This window comes from Anomalospiza imberbis, chromosome 20 (assembly GCF_031753505.1).
Source record: "Anomalospiza imberbis isolate Cuckoo-Finch-1a 21T00152 chromosome 20, ASM3175350v1, whole genome shotgun sequence".
NCBI classification, from domain to species: Eukaryota; Metazoa; Chordata; class Aves; order Passeriformes; family Viduidae; genus Anomalospiza; species Anomalospiza imberbis.
In genome coordinates, this window is record NC_089700.1 from 8,596,557 (window position 1) to 8,601,633 (window position 5,077).

Genomic DNA, 5,077 nt, shown 5'->3' on the forward strand with positions numbered 1-5,077 from the left:
CAATGAGCTCCTGAGTGAAATCCCTTGTGCCAAACCCGAATTTTCCCCAAAATACAAATAATTCAGCCCAAACTGGGCTCTTGTGTTCTTTGTACCTGCCTTGGACCAGGCCAGGCTTTGCTTGGGTTTACTGAAGCTGCTTCTATGAACCCCCATCACAACCCAGCTCTGAACATGTGCATTCCATGCCCTAGGTTCCCAATCCAAAGCTATTTGGGAACCAGGCAAGGTTCAAACCTTAGGAAAACCCCACCCTTTGCTGGAGCTGCTGGCTAACGGGGACAGGGCTCCTTTTGGATTAGTTGCCCACAAGCAAGAACAGCTATTTTGAACCAGAGGCTGGGAATGTTTGAGCTAATCCCAGGTGGAAGCTGATTAAGAGCTCGTGGGGGGAGATTGGAGCAGCTCCTGGTGGCACAGGGAGCCCAGCCACGTCCCCTGGCTGCTCTGCCTGGCCAAACCACGCCAATCTCCAAGGAGTGAGTGGAGGTGAAGCTCAGCCCCGACATTCCCGAGGTGCTGGAGGGGATTTCTTTGCACAAACCCTTGCCAAGGTCTGTGGAGCTTAATCCTGACCTTTGGCAGCTGTTGGGTGCTGGGAAGGGGAGAGCTCTGTGCTCCTTTCCAGGCTGGTGAGCAAAGGGATCAGGGGGCACCTTCCTGAGCCCTTCAGCTCCGTGGCACCCACACCAGGGAGCTGGCAGTGTCTTCATCCTGTCATATCCCAGGGAAATATTTAGATTTTGGCCACCGTCTCCAGGGGCTTGTAAGTTTTTCTGGTGGAGACCCCCACCCTGGTCTGGGTGAGCTCTGCTCCATGCTCTGAGTGGGCAGTGGCTGTGCCAGGGACCCAAGGGTGCAGGATTTGGGTGGGATCTCGAGGCAGCGGAGCATTATCCTGCACAGCCACAGCTTTCCCCAGGGAAGGTGCTGCAGGGCTCATTCCCATTCCCATGGGTCTCTCCAGCCATGGGGATGTCACATGTGACACCCAGCATCACTGCCACAGGCGGGTGGCACAAACAGCAAATTTTGGGTCAGGTGCCTTCAAGCAGAGCAAAGCCACCACGTGGGAAGAGTCCTGCAGCTCAGAGCTGCAGGTTGGGCCCTCCTGAATTAAATATTTGGGTTTTATCCACCTTGCCCAGCCCAACAGCAGCCCCTTGTTTGAGAGTCACAGAAACACAACCCAGTAAAGAGATTCCTTGCAGCTCCTGAAACCACAGAGCTTCCTCCACACAAGCCCTGAATTCTTCCCCACATCCTGCCCTGGGCAAACGCTGAGCGGGACTGAGAGCAAACAGCACCAGGTGTAAACACAGCAGCGTTTCCCTCCAGGAAAATATTGACTTGCCTCTCTGATCACTCCTGCACTGAAAGCACATTTGGAGCAGCTTTTAAGGAATTGCTTACATTTCATTTTCCTTATTTTTTTCCACGTGGAGCCCCACAGCAGCAGCATTGTGGTGAAGCCTGAGGTGTTTTTAAAGACCCCGTTTCAGGTGTTTATGTGCTGCTGCACATAAATCACACCTCAAACTATGAGCCCTTGTCTGCTCACAGGCCCTCAGAGCTCAAAATATTCCTGAGGCTGAGCCCTTCCTGCCCAAAGACCCCAAAATGTCTTCCTGCCTCCTTCCATCCCCACCCCCCCTCCAAATTTAGGTGCATGGGGGGAGCACCAAACCCTGGGCTTGTCCTGGGAATTGAAGGAGTTTTCCTCCCAGCACCGAGCTCTGTATGTAAATTTTTTCACGCATATATTTGCATCTATCTGATCAGAGGGGAAGCTGGGCGCAAAGTTTCTGTTTGAGGATGCTCAGCCCGCCCCTGCTGTGGGGATGGGGAGAGGGGAAGCGCAGGGAGAGCCCAGCGTGTGCCCCTCTGCTCTGTTATCCGTGGTTCACCGCAGGGATAAACCAAGGGAAGTGTTTTCCAGCGGTTTGGAGGGAGGGGCTGTGTGCTCATGGAGGTTTTTGGGTGCATCCTTTGCTCCTTTAGATGAGTAATTCCTTCCAGGAATTAATTTTGTTGTCTCTTTGGAAGGTCACAAATTAACTCGCTCCCATTAAATCGCTGTTTTCCTTCCCTTAAAAGTGGAGAGTATTGGTAAATCTTATTTTTCACAAGTCCAGGCTGTAATCTGGGACCTCTGGTCCCTTTTTCTGCTCTTTCCCACAGTGGGGTACAGCATCAGAGCACCCCAAAATTGGCTCTAGGCAGGAACAAAGCCTGGATCCAAGTGTGGAGCTGGGGAAGGACACACTGGGAGCTGCAGCCACGGGATTTAGGACACATTTCTGGCACCCTGCAATGAACCCTGTGGCCTCCTGCTTGTCGTGTGTCCATTTTCCTTTGGAGTGCACCCAAAAGCTGGGGAAGCAGAGCTCCAGCTCTGTCCATGGAGCTGAGCCGTGCCCGCCAGCGGTGACATCACAATTTGTGTCTGGATTAAAGGGAAATTAAAATTAATCCTCGCAGTCCAGGGGGATCTCTGGGGTTTAGCATTTTTTTCCCTGATCATTCAGTATTTTTAGCAGATATTTTTTTTTAATGTTTAGTTCCTCGCAGAGGCAGCAGATACTAGAAATCCCAGCCCTGTCCCAGCGGCCTCATCATCTGTGCTGGGAGTAATGGGAGGAAGGATGGTACCAGGGAAAATAAAACTGGCTGGGGTTGGTTCTGCCACTCAGAGCTCCTCAGAAGGGAGAGAATTAAACCCCATCCATTAATTAATCAAGTCTAAAGAATCTCAGCCGTGCTGTGAAACCCTGCTGGGAATGTGCTGCTGGTTGGGCTGAGACCCCCAGACCCCAGGGATCCTGTGGGATCCCCCTGCAAGGAGCTGCTGGCTCTGGCACTGCTGGGCTGGGGTGAATCCCAACAAAAGCAGGGAAAGAGGAAATGGATCAGGGTTTGGATCAGGCCAGGAACAGCCACCAGTGCTCCCCAATGAGCAGGAGTTCAGAGGAACCCTTTGCTGCACTCAGCCTCGCAGCATCCTGGAAAGTGGAGCAGAACAGTGAGGTTAATATTGAATTGACTTCTCTCCTTCGGATCCCAGCACCAGCAGGATTTATATTTCATTCCAGAGGGATTGCAGAGGCAGGAGGTGCACGAGGGGCTGTGTTGGTCTCGGTGGGAGTGGGTGAAGCCACTTGGCAGCAAACACAAATCCCTTCCCAGCGTGTGCAGCCGGGCACACGGGCGCTAAGCCGGCACACGAGGGGCTGCGGTGCCTGGCATCTGTGTCAGGTGGCTGGAAAACACACGGGAAAAAGGCTGGCTGAGCGGGGCACGGGGCAGCGCAGGGATCTTGATGAAATCACTTGCAGCTGGATTTGGTAAGGAGCCCCGGCACGCAGCGCTCCCAAATTCCACTGATAATTCCCCTCCGTGCAGGGCGAGGGACGCTCCGGGCCCCTCCCCGCACCCGTGGGTTTGGGGTGGTGTGAAAAATTCATTTCTTGATTAACGTCTAATGCGTGGTGTAATTAAGGAAATCCTCCCAGTTCAGAAAGTCATTAGGAGATGATTAATTGGGATGAGGCTGGGAGCTGCCGCCTGCCGAGCAGCAGCCGTGGCTGCTGCGGGACCCCAGGGCAGCGGGGTCATTGTCACCCACGGGATGGAGCCCGGATTCCTTGGCAAACCCATCCCCAAAATCTCTGCAAAGCCAGCCTGGTGAGCCGTGCTGGAGATCCCTCTGAGCCACTGCTGATGCTCCTTGCAGTAAGTTCGGGGTCTTTCACTTCTAAACGTTTAACGAAGGGGTCGCAGGTCAGCTGCAGAGCCCAAGGAGTTCTCCCAGAGCTGACCCATCCCCCTCCGTGCCCGCCCCGCACCTTCCAGGCGCCCATAACACAGCCCTGACCAGAACATTTTGCTTTGTCCCTGATTATCTCTCCAGTTCTTGCATTTGTTTTATTTATGGTAAAGGCAGCAGAGGCAGCAGCTGCTCCAAGGGGTTTTTGCTGCCTTCCAGAGACCTGGGGTTGATGCAGCCCCCAGCATGAGCTCCTGGTGTCTGCATCACAAACTGCTTTTAGTCTTGAAATAGTAATTGAATACTAAATGGTAGATCTGGCAAACAGATTGGGTGAAAAGATCAATTTGCTTTAGATAGAGGAGATGATATTTCATGGCACAGAACAGGAATTATGGAGAATCAGTAACAGCCTGGCAGTGAGCACCGGTGGGAGTTAGTACGTGTGTCTCAGACGTGTCTGATGAGTCTGAGGGTGAAAATTATTTTGGTTGAAGGAAATTTTGGTCACACAGCTGCCTTAGAGGTTTGTTTGTAAACACTTCTGCTGTGCTTGACATAGACGTAGGTTAGTTTAGGCTTAATTGATGATACTGAATGAGGGGGAAATGTTTTGTAGTTCAATAGTGAGAGTTTTCTTTTTTCCATTTCCTCCCCCTTTTTTTTTTTGGTTTTTTTTTTGTTTTTTTTTTTTTTTTTGTTTTTTTGAGAGGGGAAGCAAAGTCTGGAGAAGTGGACAGGGGTAGTGAGGTGTCTTTTTTTATGTCCACACTGAAATTGTGTTCTGAATGTTTTAAGCAATGGGTTTAATGAGCTGTGTGCACCCCAAAATCGCCCCACTGTACCCCCCAAAAGGTGTTCAGGTGCTGATCTCCCCCAGGCACTGATCACAATTTGCTAATTAACCTCCTCTCCTCCAGGAACTGCAGCAGGGGAGAAGATGCCCTGCACTGCCAGCCTGCCCTCCCTCATGCCCTGCAGGGTTGTTTTCTCTGTGCAAATTCAGAAAAAAAATGAAGTACTAGAGAGTAAAATTAAACCTGCCATGAAAATGCACCACTCTGGCAAACAGTAACTGCAATTACATGCCCAGCCTCACCCTGTCCAAAGGACGAGGTGGCTGCAAGTGCTGCTCACGTGTCCTGCAGCGGAATTAAGTCTGGTTGTGCTGAGGATTTTACAATCCTCGCTCATCTCTACAGTGAGAGACTCTTTAAGAATAACAGGCTGCTCAGAGCTCCATCCCACCTGGCCTTGAGCACTGCCAGGGGTGTGGCAGCCACACTGGGTAACGCTTCCTCACCACCCTCA